Source organism: Amblyomma mixtum, chromosome 6 (genome assembly GCF_055824585.1).
Source record: "Amblyomma mixtum isolate Tamu chromosome 6, ASM5582458v1, whole genome shotgun sequence".
NCBI classification, from domain to species: Eukaryota; Metazoa; Arthropoda; class Arachnida; order Ixodida; family Ixodidae; genus Amblyomma; species Amblyomma mixtum.
This window is the reverse complement of record NC_143017.1, coordinates 24,888,501-24,907,961: the sequence shown is the minus strand read 5'-3', so window position 1 is coordinate 24,907,961 and position 19,461 is coordinate 24,888,501. Positions and strand designations below refer to the sequence as shown.

Sequence of the window (19,461 nt, the reverse complement as noted above, 5' to 3'; positions counted from 1 at the left end):
GGTGAGAAAAGGGCGATGTGTCCGCATGACTGCATGCTGCACGCGCGCGCGTGCGCCGACACCGGCCCCGCTATTTCGACGGCGCGCTACAGCGGCCAGGAACAAAAGGCCTGTGCTGCACGTGCCTCGCTCGGATTTCTGCTCGCGGTGCTCGCGGCGGCGGCAGCGGTTATTGCAGTGGCCGAGATTGAGCTCGGCTCGGTCGAGCGGAGCTGTCCGAAAATGCGGCTCGTTGGGGTGTGGTTAAAAGACATTCCAGGCATTGCCTCCCAACGAGCCGAATGCGCGCCAGCGAGCACTCACCTTCTACGTTTTTTTATCACAGCAAGAGCTGTTTTTCGGACACCGCTTCTCGCCGATCACTCTTCAGTGCGATCAGTGCAGCCTTAGTTGTACGCGTCCGTGGAGGCGTTATATGAATTTTTCGGGAAATGCGTGGTAGGTTACGGTCGGTGGACACACCTGGACCGTACTGGATGGAGCGAAATGGGCAGAGGATTAAGTGAAAGAAGAAACGGACAACGTCTCGCTGGATTTCGCTTAGTTTAACGACTTACACAGCATAGCTTGAGCTCAGTCAGTTTTTATTAGCATACAACGGTACCGAGCCAGGGGCAGGAAGCTTCCATATGCACCGTTGTCCAGCCAATACGAACGTCAGCGGCAATTACTCCCGTAGCGGCAGAAGCGTCGTATCGTCGTCATGACAGCGGCATCTATAGCTGGAAAAAACTTCATCCCCAAGCGGGGTTCGTATCACCGCCGGTGAAAATAGCAGCCTCGCATCTCGGTGTCATATACAATACCACCACCACCGCCGCTTTTTTTTTTTCTTCTCTCTCTATTGCATTTTTTTCGCGAAACAAAATACATGCTGCACGAATTGGAAATGTGAGCCGGTTTGCAGACAGCTGGTCTCACTATAGATGATTCTAACCCGAAAGACGGGGGTTCGATCCCGGCCGCGGCGGCCGAATTTCGATGGAGGCGAAATTCTCGAGGCCCGTGCACTGGCATCGCACAGTGCACGTTAAAGAACCCCAGGTGGTCGAAATTTCCGGAGCCCTTCACTGCGGCGTCTCTCATAGCCTGAGCTGCTTTGGTACGTTAAACCCCAATGAACCAAACCAAACCAGTATTTGGCGATTCTTTCGTCTAATATGGTAGGTTTTGAACTCATCCATGTGTACCTGAGCGTAAAGTGAAGCCCAGTGCTGGCCCATTGTGGTCAAAGGCGGGGGGAACCTGTTGGCCACCGTTCAGAATGGTGACGGCAAGACGCTCGTGTATGCCTGCTACCCGTAGTCGTCCACGTCCTCCTCCATCCGCCCTTACCGCCAGGTTACGGGCCCCTCGTCGTCGTGCTGGTTCCGACTCGTGAGTTGGCCGAAGAAGTTGAGCGTATGTGGCAGCTGACCTCGAGAACGGCACTGCACGTTTTCGGGCTACTGCGTGAGAGAACAAACGCGAGTTAATCACATCCTGGTTGAAGTCAAGAGGAAGAAGTGGACTTGGGCAGGGCATGTGATGCGAGGGCAAGATAACCGCTGGTCCCTAAGGGTAACGGAGTGGATTCCAAGAGAAGCCAAGCGTAGCTGGGGGCGGGAGAAAGTTAGGTGGGCGGATGAGATTAAGAAATTTGCGGGGATACGGTGACCGCAACTGGCAAAGGACAGGGTTAATTGGAGAGACATGGGAGAGGCCTTTGCCCTGCAGTGGGCATAGTCGGGCTGATGATGATGATGATGATGGAAGCAACGGAAAGTGAAGAAGCTATAGCGAAGCCTTACCCAGTCTAGAGCGACAGCGGGCTGCCTTCTGACTTTCCTTTTAGAGGGAAAGGTGAGCCTCCGTCGGATAAGAGTGAATGAAGGTGAATTAATTGTAAATTGAGGTGGATTAATGCGGGTATAATGTGACAACGATACATTGGCATGAATTAAAGGTGAATTAGAGTAAATCAATTGTAAATTAGGTGTGAATTGGATGATCCAATATGGATTAAATTAAGTGTGAATTAAATGAATTAATTGTGGATTAGGTGTGTCAAAATTGTGATTTAAGCGATGTAAGTGTGAATTAAATGCGAATGAATTAAACAGTAAGGTTCATTAACTGTGGTTTAGGGTGAATTATGTTATTCGATTGTCAGACGCGACGTCGCAATCGACATAGAGGCAATAAGGAGCAATTGGAGGCAAGGAGGAGCAATTAGTGGCGGCGAGGAGGCGTCACTGCTTTCGCATTACTCCAATGCGGTTTCCACAGTGGCCTCTTAACGTTTTTGCTGCGTTGCAAGAGGCAGTTGTCGCGCATTCTGCACACTTTTCGCCCCAAACTTCCTTTTCGACATTGTCTTAAGTGCGCTTGTTCACGTGCGAATATACATCTTTCGGCCTACGAGCTTAGCCGTTCGGCCGTGCCAACGCACAAACTGTCGGAATGTCTGTGCTCGTTCTGGTGTTTTTCAAATGTGTGCACTCTGCAATAACTGAAGCACGTGAGTGTAGAAACGACACTGTTCAAGTTGTATGCCACTTGGAATTTTGGTTTGCGATTATCGGTTGAAGCGCGAATCGTGGGGTCGCTCGCCTGACAAGCCGCCGCAATATACGCTCGGCATCGGCGCCTTTTTGAATTGAAATTGAAATTTATTCCACAACAAAAAGATGCTGCGAGGAGGACAGGAGAAAAGCTGTGTGAACAGCTTGAAAAGCCCTGACCCCCCAACACACGGTGTAGGACAGAAGCGTGCGGCAAGAGAACACAGTCGGATATGGCAACATCGTTGAAAAAGTTAGTATAAAACAGGCAAGAAGAACTAGAAAATCATATCACAACATTATACAAACAATAAACGCAGTTCTTTTGGTGTTATATCTGATATGTCAATGTTAGCATCCTTTATCATGTGATTCAGAAGTGTAGGCAATTTAAATTTTATCATTTGATTTCCATAATTGGTTCTGCATTTTGGAACATACCACATCTCAGGATGGCGCACATTATAAGCAGAAATGTTTTTCTCTAGCCTTGCTAGGCTAGTGATGGCATCATTATTTTTTATTAAACTGAGTTTATATAAGCGGCACAGTCTGTGATCGTTCATCGATGAAACTTGTATTATGTGGTACTTCTTGAATAGGCCTGCTGTGTGGAAGCGATATGGAACTTTACAGGCGAGGCGTAAAGCCCTTTTTTGCAAGACAGTAAGTTTGCTAATGTTTCCAGCTGTTGTTGTTGCCCATACAGAAAACGCGTAATTTAATAAAGAGGAAAATAAAGAGTTATATATGAGCATGTTAACAGGTATGGGAAAATTGTAGCAGTAACGGCGCATAACGCCAGCTGTCCTGGATAGCTTACCAACGATATAGTTTACGTGATCATCCCATGTCATGTTTTCTGAGAAATACACGCCCAGTGATTTAAAGCTCCTTACCACTTCAATTTCAGTGTTATTTAAAAAAATGGAGGGTCGCTGGACATGTGTGTGTCGGGGGTGAAATAAAATAGCCTTCGTTTTATTAATGTTTAGCTTTAGGCAGTTAATTTGAGCCCAGGCATTAATCTCGGACAACGTTCTATTCGCTCGGATACCTAGATCAACACACGATTTGCCTGAAAAGAATAAACTTGTGTCGTCAGCATAGATTATATAATGTGCCGTTGCATCAACGCGAACTATCTCGTTAATATAAAGAATGAAAAGAAATGGTCCCAGGATGCTTCCCTGTGGGACACCTGTTTTGATTGACTTTGATGTGGAGTGTTTTCCTTCAATGACGACAAACTGAGTACGGTATTGTAAGTAAGACGATATTAATTGATGCGAAATGCTTCTTATGCCGTAGTGATCGAGTTTTTGAAGGAGAATTTCATGATTAATTAGGTCAAAGGCTTTGGAAAAGTCCAGAAACAGCCCAAGTGCCATATTTTTACACTCAAAGTTTTCGAGAATGAACTCCTTTTGGGCCAGCAGTGCGAGTTCCGTAGATTTGTTCCTGCGGAAGCCAAACTGAGCAGACGTTATTAAGTTGTAACGTTCAGTGAAAGAGGTCAAGCGTTTCAGAATTATTTTCTCTAAACCTTTGGAGAATACAGGTAAAACGGATATGGGGCGGTAGTTTGACATGTCATTTCTATTTCCCTTCTTAAACACAACTGTCACTTTTGCTCGCTGCATTTTTTGAGGAAAGCATCCTGTGGACAAACACATATTAAAAATGTGGGTAAGACAAGGTGCTAATACATCAATGGCAAATTTTACAGGTTTCACTTGAATATCGTCCGCGTCAGCAGCTCTACTATTGCTTAGGGTTAAAAATGTCGCTACAAGCTCACTATTAGTGACTGGGTCTAAAAATATAGTTGGATTACTTCGCTCCTTCATATATCTTAAATCAGGGTTTCTACTGGTAGCACCACCGATTGATAAAAAGAAGTCATTAAATGCGTCAGCTAACTTAGTGCCTTGAAGTTCTATGCCATCTTTTACGATTGTGGTTACCGCTTCTGAATCATTACCAAATACAGTGTTTAGTGCCTTCCAAACGTTGTTTGTGCGTCCTTGTGTTGCTTCGAACAGGTTAGAGTAATATTGCTTTTTTGCATTACGAAGATGTTTTGTGACTGAATTCCTGTACTTCTTGAACACTTTGAGGGCTTCAAGGGACTTACTCTCTATAAATGCCTTAAACAACTGGTCCCATTTTTTAATAAGCTTGAGGCACTCTTTATCCACCCAAGGCTTCCTACTTTTCTTACAAATTCTAAACGTCTTGATAGGAAAACACGCAAGGTATACCTTAGAGAACTTGCTCATAAATAACTCATACGCTAAGTTAGGATCGCTCACTGTGAACACATCGTTCCAGTTTTCTCTGCTTAAGCAGTCTCTAAAAGCGGAGAGCGTATCAGGAGTAATGCGTCTGTATGAAAATTCAGAGCGCATTCGTGTAGGCGTGTTAACGACTTGACTGACAAACATAAATATAGGCAAGTGGTCGCTGATATCGTAAATCAAAGTGCCAGCTCTAACAAGGGAAGGATCAATATTGGTGACAAACAGATCTAAAAGTGTAGTTGATTGTGTAGTTATTCGTGTAGGAGACGTTATAAAGTTTTGACAGGAGTCTAGTTCCAATTTAACCCTGCTATTCTGTAACATGTCAATGTTCAGATCACCACCTAGAATTAATGTATATTTTCTTTCACTGACAAATTCTAAGAAAGAGTATAAAAAAGGCAAGAACAGACGAACGTCATTTGAAGGCGGGCGATAACAAACACAAAAAACAGAAGTACCACATCTAATTTTTCGACAGGTACGGCATTACACGGAGATGCAGCAGCTTCGGTCCGAGAACAGGTCACAGTTTATCGGAAACGCGATGATTCGTGGCCATTGAAGCGACTGGGCCGACAGCAAGTGCGAATTTCTAGGTGTAGGCCTTCGGCCACCGCGGTACCGCGGTAAAAAGTGCGTCCCGGTATACTGCGGTCGCCTCCGATAAAAGTCGCGCATGCGCAGTCGTATATGCCCGGTAGTTCGGTAGCGGTAACACGGTACACGATGCGTCAAAGTTGTCTATTGCTGCAAAGTGAACTTCCGTAGTGTTCTTTCGCAGGTGTCGTGTGTCTCGGTTATATGGAACGCTTCCCAGATTCCCTTGGTTCTCTGCGTCTGCATGCCACGTGCCAAGACTTTAGTGCACCCAAGCGTTTGGTCCAACAAGATTCACATGTCTTCGCGAAGGACTTGGCGCATTCAGACACGTAGTATTTGGCGACCGTATCCGCTTTCGCAACTCGCCACAGAGCTGTCGGTCCCGTCAGGGCACCGGCGCACGTGAATGGAAGCAGTGCTGCGTTGGAAAGCGTCCGCTCCTCTCTCTCGCTCTGGTCTCCATTGTTCCGCCTCTCGCGCCATTGTTCTTCGCGAGGCGCGTGAAGTGATCCGTCTGCGCGTAGCGCGGTTTTTGCCAAGTTCGACAGTGACGTCCGCGCGCAGTAATTCGACTACTCTGTCGCGAATGCTGGGCACACACGCAGAAGGAGACGCCGTTGACGGAAGGCACCGCGATTTGCGCAATCGACTTCGCGATAGAGCCCTCTCCATCGAAGAGGCGCGGCGCGTGCTGGCATGCGTCCTTTTCCGTGCCGATGCGAGACTGTTGTCCCAGCGTGACGTTTTCAAAAAGCCAGCGCAGCTGCCTTCTTGTAGTTCGGGCTGACCCATCAAGGACGAAAGCGCACGAAGATCAGTGGGAGGAGTGATTGAGTAATGGCTGTTTTGGCGAGTCAGGAGAACTCCGTCGACTCCTGGGCTCGCCTGGGCTTTCCTTTGATTTCGACCACCTGGGGTTCTGAATTTATACGGAAACCTTCCGAGCAGAAATCCTAGTCGGTTCGAATACTTGGGCATGCATTGCGGCAGTGAAGACCGCGGTGGAAAAGGGTTTTTGGAGGTACGCAAACCAGGAGCAAAACAGCTATTGCTTTCTTTTAACCATGACCACTCTATTCGCCCTTTTTTTTTTTCCATATCGGTCTCCTTTGCTTTGCTCTTTGCATCATTCGCGGCGCTGCAGTTGTGCATTTTTACATTCGGTTCGGGAGCCCGCCAGGTTCATCATAGCTTTTTCGTCTATCCTCTCCTTTGTTTTTTCCCCGGAGAAATTAAGATTGATTGAAGATTACGGAGGGAGGGGGGGGGGGGGGGGGGGGAGTCGCAATTTGCTGTGCTGAAGTCGTGCCGTCATCACTTCAAGCGTAGCTTTGTGTGGAATGTGGCCTTGTGGAAGCTGGATTCCCCATGTGGCGTTCCACGATTTGCAGCATTGCCGTGAGCCTTGTGGCGGCTATTTTAAAGCGCCGGCCCAGAGAGAGAACGTTACGCCTGGCCTGGGGACGCGACCATGCAGTGGAAAGACCTTTGCGTTGGACCCCCACATCGACGGGCTGACCATTCGTAACCTCGTGAGGGTCGGGAAGAACAAGCGCCGAGTCAGGGTCACACGAGCAGCTCCGAAAAACAGCTTGGGGTGCTTGTGGCAATGGACACAGTGAAAAATCCGCATGCTAAGACGGCATACCGAACAAAGTACACTGAATGCGCTCAAGGTCTTGTTATCGCATTTCGCTTTGCAGCGAGAAGCGGTATGTAGCTGCGACAGGAAGAGAGCATGCATCGTCGCTGAAAAGAGCGCCGACATCCTGTTAGCGATGCATTGCAGAAAGAAAAAAAAAAGGAGGAAGCTTGTGCTTCGCCTTTAAGAGTGTAACGCGACAGCGTGTTGCAGCCGCTGCCAGGGTATTACTCTTGTACGCATCAGTACACACACTTCGCGAAGTCAAAGACCACAACGCATTCACTAGGCCCACTTTTATTCTATTCGAACCAACGTGCCTTGCCGGTGGAGTGCAGTGTACGATTAGAATGTGTGTCTACATCGCCTCATTCAGTTCTCTTCATCCGGAACTGTGCCCAAATTTACGCGGATCCATGTCAAGTCTGTGAATGTTGGAAGCTTCACTTTGCTGGGCGCATTAATGGAAAAGAAAATGCAGATGATGTGTCGAGATTTTCGACCTTTCACCTGTGATGCGGTTCATCAAGGCTACTTGGCCAAGAATGGGTTTCCAGGCAGGGCGGAAAAGCGTCGGTCATATCGTCTGCAGCCCGTCTTGGTGTGTGTACAGAAAGCTTTTCAGCGCTACTTGGTTGCGGGGGCGGTAAAAACAGGACCGCAGCGTGTGCTGCCCTTTCGCTTCTCGCGTGCGGTGGGGTAGTTGGACGTTTTCCTCGCGCCCTTTTTTTCTTCTCCTCGCGAGCAAGCAGCCCGAGGCTTCAGCGCCGCGTTGATGACGCACACACGTGTGCGAGGAGCGGGGGCCCATGAAGGAAATAGAGTAATGGCAATCGCTGCCGCCGGCGAACGCAACTGGCGTCGTCGTCTGCGCACGCCAGCTCGTGCAGAAAGGAACGTGAGGCTGCCGCCGCCTGCACGCCATTTCGCGCTCCCCCCCCCCTTTTTTTTTTTCTCCTTTACTTCTTGCGCAGGGCGCGCGCGCGTGCTCATCGCGCAAGCGCTGGCAGCAGCGAGTCAGAAATAGCGAAGAGACAAAGAAAGAGCGCCAGTGGAGACGGCGGCGCGCTGGGAAACGAAATAGAACTGGACGCCTTCCATCTTTTTCTTTGTTTCTTCGCCGGGCGCCCCCCTCCTCCCCTCATCGGCACCCTCCGCGAAGTCCTCCGCTGTTTGCGCCGACGACGTCCGACTTCTTTCCAGAGGCTCTCCTCTGGCGCCGCCGACGCGTGATTGCTCGGAAAATGAGTTGCGGAGGGGTCGCGCGGCCGCGCCGATGCGTCCGGGTTAGCAAAGCGTTTTTGTCCCGTCAACCGCGGTGCCCTTTTATGTTTCCTTTTTTTGTTGTTCTATTTGTGTCCGCCCCAACCTCGCTGTGCGTCCCGTAGCATTGGCCTTCCGATGCTGAATGCTTATCCGAAGCCGTTCCTCGAAGACGTCGTCCCGTTTCCGTGGCGCTCCGTCCGGCATCTCCCAGCGTTAGCTTTTCTGCTTCTTCCGTTTGGATATCCGCAAACGATGCAACCTGCGCAAAAGGGGGGGGGGGGGGGGGGGGGGCGAAAGAAGCCGGTGCGGCTTGACAGGGAGGAGGACGGAGAGAAGAGTGAGGCCGGAGAAAGAGAGGCGCCGAAGATGATAGAAAGAAAATGTGGAAGAAGCGTGAAAGGGAGGGGGAGGCGGACGATGTGGAGCTGTTCCTCGCGCACGGAGCTCCCTTCGCGACGTTGATGATCGCCCTTCGTGGACGCCTCCAAGGGCAGTCGTAGAAGGGCGCCGATCGGAACTGCGAGGGAAGGGCTGCAAAGGGAGGGTGAAGCCTGGCGTCCAGCACCGTCGTCGTCGTCGTGGTGATGATGATGGCGACGGCGACGCCCCGCTTCACAGGGAACGGTGTAAAGAAAAGAAAAAAGTGAGGTGAAAATTAAAAAGACGCTGGGTGCTAGTGGCGAGGGACGAGCCCTGACTCCTTGTGCTGCTTTGGGGGGAAGCCAGTTTAGAATTGTTCTACTCTGCCTACTTTCTCTCGCTTGAGCCCAGCGCGCTGCCTTTGGACCGCTCTCGCTTTTCTCTTTTTTCTTCTCCCTCCTCTCTTTAGCGAGAGCCTGGCTGCTCCTCGAGCACGTTCGTCGGTCTCCGCTGGCCGGTCTCTACGGTCTCTGTTTTATTTTTTTCTGTCTTTTCATCCTCGCTTGTTCTGGACCAACTCTTCTTTTTTTTTTTTCCCCCCTTCCACTCCTGTCCACCTCCGACTGGGCGCTTTGTTTTTGTTTTCGGCCGCTGGACGGTCGCCTTCTTCTTTCATTTCTTTTATTTTCCGATACATGGCGGCGGTGGCGCGCGCTTTCTTGGTCCTTTCTCGCTCTTGTTTTTTTCTGCATCGGTTCCCCCCTCACGGTCTTCTTTTGCACGTCCCTCTGGCGCGCGGGTTTTTATTAGCTTCGCTTCTCGGGCGGCCTTCCCTTCTTTTTTTTTCTCTTCTTGGGAGCCGAGCTCGCGTTGGGTCCTCCCAGCTTTTACTCTTCTTTTCTTTTTTTTTCCCCTCACCTCTCTGTGCCTTCGGCTCTTTTTCGGTCTTCACGCGCCAGTGTACGTGCGTGTGCGTGCGCTGTTATTGCGTGCGTGCTTCTTTTCGGATTTCGTTCGAAGCCGCCGCGTTGCGCGCGGCGTTCGCTCGCCGGTGGATTCCGTCCGCTTTTCTCTTTTTATTTTCATCTCACGCTTCTGCTGCGGCAGCTCGCTCGCGCGCGAGCGCTCTCGCGTTCTTCCCCCCTTCTCTCTCTCTGGCTGTCGTCCGCGTCTCTTCTTGCCTCACGTCTCTTTTTGTTCTTCTTTCTTCTCAGCGGGCCCTCTGTTTTTAGTCGCCATACTCGTTTCTCCACGTAGCTTCCTTTTTTTCTTCATTTTTTTTTCTCTCCTTCCCTTGTCGCTTGGAAAAAAGCGAGCTAGCGGCGAGTGCCCGCTAACGCTTCTATAGCTCGCGCCGCGCGCTCAGCAGCGTGCTGCGGCAGCAGCCAGCCAGCTTTTTTTTTTCTTTCTGTGCTCTCTCTCTTTCGCTCTTGCGTGCTTTTTCTTTCTTTTCGCTTTCTCTCCTGTGCCAGTCCGCGAGCGAGCGGGCGTGCGTGTGTTCTGCGCTGGCTGTGTGCTGCGCGCGCGCTCGCGTCGCTGGCTCGTTCGTTCGTTCCCTGCACGCAGTGCGTGTGGTAGTTAGGACGTGGCAAGCGCGCACAAGCGTTTCCCCCCGTGTTCTTCGGCTGCTGCTGCTGCTGCTGTGGCGCTCGCGGCAGCAACCGCCGCACATCGCCGCCGCTGCGAGAGAGCTGGTCGCGGGAGTCGACCGCCGGTGTCTGCCGCTAATGCCGGCTCTGTCGTCGCTCCTCGCTCGAGCCGTGTTGGCGACGCCGCCGCGCGACATGCCTTGACGCTTGCCAGTGCCGCCGCCGCCGCCGCCGCCGACTGCGTGTGCGAACCTCCTTTTTCGAAATTATTCGCGCGGCGCGGTGAACCGCCGCTCTACGATATCTTCCGCCCCCCTGTGTGTGTGTCGGTGCGTGTGTGAAACCACGGTGCTTCTTCACTCGGGATCGCCTCGAGAACGAAACGCTGTCGTCTACGTTGGAGTGCAGCGCCGAGGTGAGCGATACGCAAATAGATCTCTCCTCGTTCGTCCTTTTCAGCGAGACGCGTGGGCGGCTTGTTTCGCAAGTCCAGTGTTTCAACGAGTTCGACGGCCACGCGAGAGAGTGGCGCGAAGTAAACTTTCTCCGCGGGGCGCTCAAGTTGCGGGGGCGAGACGCCCGGCGCGCGACGGTAGCGACCCGACCCGTCTGAATGGGAAACTAGGCGTGGGAATACGAAAGTAGGGGGCGCGCCGAATGTGGACCGAGATTGAAGACGGCACCGCCGCTCGCCAGAGTGTGAGAGAGGGGGGAAGAAAAAGAGAGTGCTACAAACGGGAATAAGGGTTGCGCTTTTGTGCTTCTGTTTATTGCTTCGCCTCTTTCAAGGCTGAACGGGAAAAGTAAATGCATGAACGGGAAAGAGTTTGAGCCGCTTTGAATGTGGCGACACGTAAACGTATTTTATCGCGCCCCAACCGCGAGTGTTGGGGGTACCCCCCCCCCCCCCCCCCGTTTTTTTTATATTCTTCTTTCCTTTATCGACTGTTCCCGTCGTTACGACGAAGCCCTCTCTTCCTTCTGCGATGCATTTCTGGCGGCTTATGAATTTGTTGACGGCGCTATAAATCTCTTTCGGTGGGAGTTCTCTCCGCGCATGGAAATTGACCGGCTTGGAGTGGGCGTGGCGGTCGGGGATGTTTGCGGTAATGAATATGTAGCCACGCGCCTTTCGGGCTTTCGGCAGTTACATAAAGCGCGATCTGTCGCTTCGGATTGTGTGTATTTTGGCGGACGTGGATGGAGCAGCATGTGCGGGAGGGGAGAATTAAATGTGGGTGCGCTGAATATTTGATTCGCAGGTTGCGCAAATAGCCTTTTCAACCGTGTGTGTCTGTTTTCCTGTTGCTTTAGTGCTACTTGCACTTCGCGCTCATCGAAGCTTACACCGTCTCTTCTAAACGAGGTCCAGCGTTCTGGCCAAAACCGAGAGTACTGCAGTTTTGTTCTCAGAAATTCGGCTTTTCCTGAAAATGTCGACTTGAACCTCAGTAAACATGCGAGAGCTGTACAGATCAGGTCGCTCTTTCTCCGATGGCTGTGTTCCGCGGGAAGCGTTCCACGTTTAAGACATCCGTTTCTGCCCTAGCTTTCTGCTAGGAACAAATTCCTTTGTTGAACTCTAACGTTTTTAAAGAGTTTCAGGTCATTACCACAATAATAGGCGCTTAGACCTGTGTTTGGTAGACGGTGGCCTTATTGCTTATGCGCCATAGGACCAAACGCTATACGACACTTCTTAGAGAGAGACATACTGGACGATCTCAGTTTGTCGGCAAAAATTTATCCGCCTAGTAGCGATTGACGAGTGCACGCACGAAAGTGCGGGGGAAACCCGGCCGTACTATACGTGTCATCGCGGTCAACATTCTAAAGACATCACGCATGGCAACTGTTAGTGAAATCTCAAAGCTACGTGCTTGCAGTCACAGACATCGAATGGTAAAGTTGTTTTTGTCCGCGATTCCTGTTTTAAACGCAAGGAAGCTGCTACGAGCAGCGTCGCAAGAAGTTCGTGTAAGCTATATGTGCACTGAAATGAATCGAGTCAGAAAGGTAAGACGTACGTAACGTGAAAAAAAAAAAAAAAATGCTGTCTTTTCCTGCAATAAAAGCAGAGCCCTTCATTACAGAAAGCTCCGAATTCCGGCAGTGTGGCCCCTCTTGTATTATCATCATCGTCATTTAATTTGCCCTTTAAGGCCACTATGGTTTGGTTTCGGGGGGTTTAACCTCGCAAAACGACTCAGGCTATGAGATACGCCGTAGTGAAGGGCTCCGGAAATTTCGACCACCTGGGGTTCTTTAACGTGCACTGTCATCATCGCCCAGTATACAGGCCTCTAGAATTTCGCCTCCGTCGAAATTCGACCGCCGCGGCCGGGATCGAACCCGTGTCTTGCGGGTCAGCAGCCGAGCGCCATAACCACCGAGCCACCGCGGCGGCTTTAGGGCCGCTATCATTACATAAAAGGGAGGGATGATAGAACAAACTAAATACAATGTAAAGACTTATAATGGTTAATAAAATACAAGACATTGTAGTGCAATGCAATGGGATGTGATATGATAAATACAGTACTATTAATGATACAATGCAGTGCTAGTCAATGCAGAGTTGCAGGTAGGCTGTAGGAAGCGGGAACAATTAGAAAAAGAAAAATTTACTATTCAAAGCATTGGGTCGGAGACATATGTTCAATACTATTTATTCGCGGCAAAGGTCGACTAATGCCTGTTCAAATTTAGTAGGGTCGCGCTTGTTGACAATGTTGTCCGGTAGCTGGCTGCAGTTTTCCATTGCGGTTGGTGAAAAGGTTAATTGAACGCTGTTGATGATCCATGTGAACGCTGAAGGCTCAGGGAAATAAAAGAGGCGATATGGTGTTATGACAGGGCTAGAATTAATGTCTCACGGAGGGCAGGAAACCTGTAATATAATTTATGATAGAGGCACGGTCCCGTGATATTTCGGCTGTGGTTGAAGCTAAACGTTGATTTCATCCTTATAATGCTGTGGTTTCTATCATAATTTGATGTAATGCAACGGGCTGCGCGGTTTTGAACGGCTTCTAAGGTTTTAATTAAGTATACTTAATGAGGGTTCCATATATAGCAAATGCATATTCATGTTTCGCACGGGTGAAAGTTTTATATGGTAATTTGCGAACACTTGGAGGTGCCAGGTGTAGTGATCCTCTGATGAGGCTGAGTGATTTAGATGCACTAGCTGCTAATTTCAGTATATGTTCTGACCATGTTAATTTTGCTCGAGGTAGTGACTTCGAGGTACCGGTATTAATTGGGCTTGCGTTAGTGTGCTTGACTGCAACTGATAAGCGTAACTGAGGTTAGGTTATTTTCCAGTCACCTGCATGTATTGGCACTGTGAGATGTTCAGGGGTTAGATTATTTTCCAGTCACCTGCATGTATTGGCACTTTGAGATGTTCAGGTATATAAGTCAGCGTGAGTACCATCGTCGTTCAATTATTTTCAAGTCGGTCTGGAGCGATAATTGATACCTGTTCGTAGCTGTGCGGCGATAAATGACGCAGTCATCTACAAAGAGGCGAATAGTGGACGAAACACCGGAGGGAAGATCAAAGATGAGGAAAAGAAGAGGGTCAAGAATTGACCCTTGGGGTGCGCCAGAAATTACTTTAGTAGTACCCGAAGAATAATTGTCGATTACTGGGAACAATATGTTAGAAAACAGTGCGTCCATGTTAAAAATGCGAGATTCGACGGACAGTGCGAAAAGTTCAGAGATTAGACGGTGTGGAGGTACGCGATCAAAAGCCTTAGAAGAATCTAAAAAAAAAATTGTCAGCTTGGAATGAAAGTCCAGATTTAAGTGGAGGTCAGTAGTAAATTCAAAAGCTTACTTTCGCAGGAGATAGCGGATCGAAAACCGTGCTGCTTAATGAGAAAGAACGAGTTATGATCGAGGTGCGATGATGCGACTTGCGAATATATTACGTGTTCGAAAAGTTTACAGGCAATGGATGTTGGTGAAATGGGGTGATAATTTGATGCGTCTGACCGGTTGCCATCGGTACGACTTTGCTAGTTCTTCAATCTTTTGGTAGTTAACCAGTCGGTATAGACTGCTCGAAAACTACTTGCAGGAATTGACTATAGAACTGTCCTTAGAGCTTTAAGTAGCAAAGAAAAAAGTGGGCGAAATCGTCTGTACCCCCCAAAAACTGCTCTGCGTCCTGGTGACGGCTTGTGGTATTGCAGGTGCATTGTTAAGCTTTCCTTCATGACGTGCGGAACAAAAGCCTCTTTGAATCACGCTTGCTAAATGATAGTTGCAAGAATACCCTGATTCACGGCATGAGAAGTAGTAGGCACGCTGGTTGAATCTGTCTTCAGATGTGAGTCAGTTGACGCCGAAGCTGATCTCTGCACTCGGCACGCTGCTAGCAGTTGCCAGTATGCTGTCACTCGCTTCCCTCTTGATTTTTGTTTTCTTTCAAAATGTGGCTGTATTGGCTCACTTAGCGCGAAAAGGCCGCAGTTCTTTCGCCGTTGACATTTATCGCGCAGCCGCCTCTTGGCCCGTGCCTATGAAGCCACTGCAGTTTACCCCGATGCGCGCAGTTTCGTAGCAGTAGTTTTCAAACGCTTGGTTAATTTTCGGCGCGACGATTTTGAGTGCAGAGGAGAACATTGGTTATCTTCACTTGCACTGGACACTGACGTTTCCAGCCCTGGCCGCCGCGGTGGCTCCGTGGTTACGGCGCTCGGCTGCTGTCCCGAAAGACGCGGGTTCGATCCCGGCCGCGGCGGTCGGATTTCGAGAATTTCGATGGAGGCGAAATGCTATGGTGGAAATTAACCCAGAACCCTTCGCTACGGCGTCCCTCATAGCCTGAGTCGCTTTGGGACGTTAAGCCTCCATAAACCAACCCAAACCAGCCCTGTTTTCTTTTCATTTTTGAAGGTGGATAGCAGGGGTAGCCCTGTCGTGCATGTGACGCCCTCCGGCAGAGCGCGCTGTAATCGCTTCATGTGCTGCGCTGGATCTTTCGGCCGCCGTTAGGCGCTGCCGGGGACAAAGGCCGACCAATGATGTTCAATTGCCGTGAAGCGCCCTGCAAACGAGTTGTATGTGCGGAAATGGTGGTGAAAATTGTGCGAGCTTTTACGTAGGCTGTTTCTTATGAAGAGTCGCATATTTTTCACTCTTGACTCGAATGGACCGTTCGCTTTACATTACCGGTGGAATCGATGGCCGAATATGCCACAGTCTGGCATCACACGCCAACACTATTCCTTAAAGGGATACTGAGGCGGTTTTCGAATCAGCTAACCTTCTAGGGTTTTGAAGTAGTGACATTGCTGATCACGTCTGTGAAATTATTTTTTCGATTTTGGCTGAAACAGTGGCGCAATCACGAATTCAAAACGCGATGTTTAAATTTCCCGCGCCCCGCGCGAGCGCAGGAGAAGGGAACAGCGGAGAGGGAAACCTCGTCCATGTCGGCCAGCGTGACGTCATGTTGAGGAGCCGCGGATGCTTCGGCGCACCCGAGCGCGCTTTCAGCGTGCGTTGTTTCTCGTGCTGCATGCGTTGTTCCTCGTACTGCGTGCGTTGTGACGTACAAAGTGTGTCAGCCGACCTTGAGAATCAGATTCAACAGGTACTACTCAGCGTTCGTGTCCACGAACAACTACGGCCGCGACTGTGTCGTCTTCCACTGTTTTCCGCAAGATCACAAGCTCGCAGCGCAACCGCTCGCTGCTGTGACGAAGAATTCAAGCCGACTAAAGCAAGCTTACTCTGCTCGAAACACTTTCGTAAGAGCGGCTACAGGCAGAGCTTGTCCCTAATGTGACCTCTGGAGATTTCTGTCGAAAAGGCGCGGCTGAACCATGACACAGTTCCATCGATTTTCTCGCGCATGAGAGGCGTGTCACCATTCCGAAGAAGCGTCTCTTTTAAAAGTAGAAACATGCTCACTTAGCCCCTGAAGAAACCTTATAGAGGCTTAAGCATGTGTCGCTGTCCTCAGCTTAGGTGCGGCCAGAGCACCTGAGACGTGCTCAGCAAGGCTCGGTTAGTGATTTTATACTCGGTTCAACGTGTCCAAGCAAGCAAGCAAGCAGAGCAAAGCACAACAAAGCAAAGCAAGCAAGCATCGAAGCTCTTCATATGCGTCATCTCGTTTAATCCTAGCTAAGCAATTAAAATGAAAGCGTTCGACGTTGATTTCGGATGCAAATTTAGGAGAGAAATAATGCCAACCGCGTTTTTGCAAAAAAACACCGCAACCTTACTCGGTTTCTTCATCAAGTTGTGGTAGCGGGCGAGCTGCAGCTAGCTTGGCTTTTAACCACACATATAGTTGGCAACTACTTCAGTGAACCTAAACTGCAAATCTAGGAAGGGCGAACGTTTCCGAGGCAGCGATTAATATTTTCTGGCATCTGCTGAACGCGCCAGGAGTGAAGAAGCAGCCTTGTGCGCCTATTTGGCTTGGTTTCCAGCGCACCATGATTGCGTCACTATCTTGTGGTCACATGCCTCGCAGTGCTTGGCCACTGCTCTTCGCTAATTTTAACACCAACTTTGTGCTCCTTCATCGTTTCCTTGAAATACTTTCTTGCCCCAACCTGCAACGCCGGGTACTGAGAACAGGATTTTTTGTATACAGTGCTTTGGGCCTTTTCTTTAGGATGACGCTTCCGGGCGAGCCAGGAGGCGTCCGGTGGTGGTAATTGACTTAAGTATTGTTCGCACCCCTTCCTTTCCGAGAATACGAGCCGAGGTTGTGCTGGCACCTTTTACGCACGGTCTGCATCGCGTCTTTGACGCTGGCGTATGCTTGTGCTACGCATAGAATTTTTTGCTTGTGTCTTTTTTGGTTTCAGGCGATACGTGGAATGAGCAAACTGTAGTATGCTTTTCTTCGATGGTCAGTAAAAAAAAACAGTCGCCGTATTCGCTTTTACAACGACACGGAAAGCTGTGATCTGCACTCAACGCAGCGCCGGATCCGCATCGGCAGCTTCTCCAGTCCTCAAAGTGACGTCACGACCTCTCTTGACCAATCACGGGCGGCAGCGCGCCGCGCGGCGTGCCCCGCGGCACAGGCCGCATATTTCGGCTAAAAAAGGAAATTCGCGCTTGTTTTTGCCTTATTTGGATGCGATATTCCAGTATACAGCATGAAAAACTATAGGATGCCGCTGCCAGCCCGATTTTCAGAAAAAGTGCTTCAGTCTCCCTTTAAGAAACGAACCCCACCACAGCATGTCGTGACAGAATAGCTCATACTGACAGTTAGGCTCAGCTTTATTTAGACGTTTCGAAGACATCTTCTTACGTCGAAAGCGCAGTAGTATGGAATGACTGAAAGGAATAAAACAGTAGTGCTTCCGCAGTAGGCAATAGTTTTTCACTGCTGCATGTTGTGCCATCTGTGTGGCCGTTCAAAATATAAGTGAGAAAATTGAGCATTATTTGCACTGATTCCCTAAGCGTACTCACTGGTCTTCACCTTAGAAATGCAGTCGCATCGTTAGTGCGCGATACCGTCCGCAACGTTACAAGAGCCTCAACGCAAGGGTATATAGGTCCCGAGCCACATTGGAATTGGCGGCAATAATGAGAGGGCATACGTGTGGGCTGCACAAGCTCGGAACAAGTAAGCCAAGAAAGTGAAAGAAGGTACCCATGTGGGCTAGTTGGTGTACATCAGACATAACTTCACCAGCGAAAGAACGAGACACGAGGGGAAGAAGAACACAGGACAACGCTGGACTAACAACTGAAGTTTAACCGAGAAGTGGCCAACCTAGGTCACCAGAAGACGCACGCGTATCAGACACACTAAACAAAACAAACAAATACATAAGTGGCAGATCACCGAGGAGTGGATACACGCTCCAACACTGGCAAACAACAAAAGACAGATAATTTGTCTATCAAACTTGCACGCGTTGTCCTGTGTTCTTCTCCTCGTGTCTCGTTCTTTTGCTGGTGAAGTTATGTCCAAGAAAGTGAACATTCCCTATAAAGATTCCTTGAAGCTGGTGGGGGTGAAAGGCGCGCTATAGGTGGAATAATGAATGGAGAATGGAAGTCGTGCGCGCACCAAGAACGTTTCAATGGAGTAACTTTATGTCGTCATCTCGTTGGGCACAGGCAGCTTCATTTTCGCAGAACAAGGGAAACTGGCGCGCGAGCTATGCGTACAAGTGGGCACCATAAACGGTATTTCTTTTGCATGACAAAACACGAGAAGCAAAAAATGAAAAAAAAAAGACATTTCTCACCATTTTATGACTCAAGCGCATCCCTTTTCACCCCAGCTTATTCCCAGGAGAAAAGCACTTGTCGGCATTTTCCTTTTTTTTTATTTCGAAAAGAAGCAAAACTTCTTAACAAAAAGACATTAAATAAGTTGTAGTTCTTTCCCGCATAGCAGGCACGTTTAACCTTGTTTTGGCGCATGCTTTTTTAGTCGCTTATACAGGGTGTCCCAGCTAACTTGGACCAAGATTAAAGAAAAAAACAAGCGTTCTTCAGAACTGAAATCGTGTGGATGTTGTTAGAGCTTGTGTAAAGTTACAGTACCATTTTTTCTCGCTCGTCCTGTTTGAATAATTAGTCAAGATAAATAAATGAACTTTTTAAATGTAGCTTGAAACGTTCAGGCGTCAATAGGAAAGTTGTGTAGCTCCACAAATATTGCCCAACCCAGGCACTTCCAATGAGATAGACTTAGTGTGTCCGTTTTTATTCCGGAAATACGAAAGCCCGCGGAGTTTAAAAAATACCACGTGACAGCGCGCTCTGTGCGCCCGGATGCGCCGCGATTACAGCGCTCTCATCCGTGCTTCGTTAGAAACATCATCCGCTTCGGGCCTTTCGAGCTGCCCAAGACAGGGCTTCGCGATGTGCTTGGTTCCAAGATAATCGCCGGTGGGTATACGGGCGGCAGTTCAAAGAAAGCGTGGCTCATCCCGTTTCCGCGGTTAGCAGAATGCGTGCGGAGCAACGATGACAGTGTCATGAGTTCGAATTTGGGAGCAAGATCCCAACAAGCGACGACGCATATAACAAGCTTGTAACGTCGCGTGAATTGCGCTGAAAAGCGGGAGCCGCGCTTTATTTCAACTGCCGCCCGTACCCGCTGGCGCTTGTCTTGGAACCAAGCACAGCGCGAAGCCCTGTCTTGG

At 49.4% G+C, this 19,461-nt stretch overlaps 1 protein-coding gene across 4 annotated transcripts in view; it reads left to right on the top strand.

Annotated features, from left to right (window-relative positions):
* LOC149338440 (uncharacterized) overlaps window positions 1-19,461 on the top strand; it is a 142,028-nt gene that overhangs the window by 75,664 nt on the left and 46,903 nt on the right. The window contains exon 1 of one of the 4 annotated variants that reach the window (XM_089547657.1): window positions 8,713-10,721. The exons of the other annotated variants lie outside the window; for them this stretch is intronic. The gene's annotated coding sequence lies outside the window, so the exon portion shown is untranslated. Of the gene's footprint in view, window positions 1-8,712; window positions 10,722-19,461 lie in introns of those variants that run through there. 4 annotated transcript variants of the gene reach the window in all.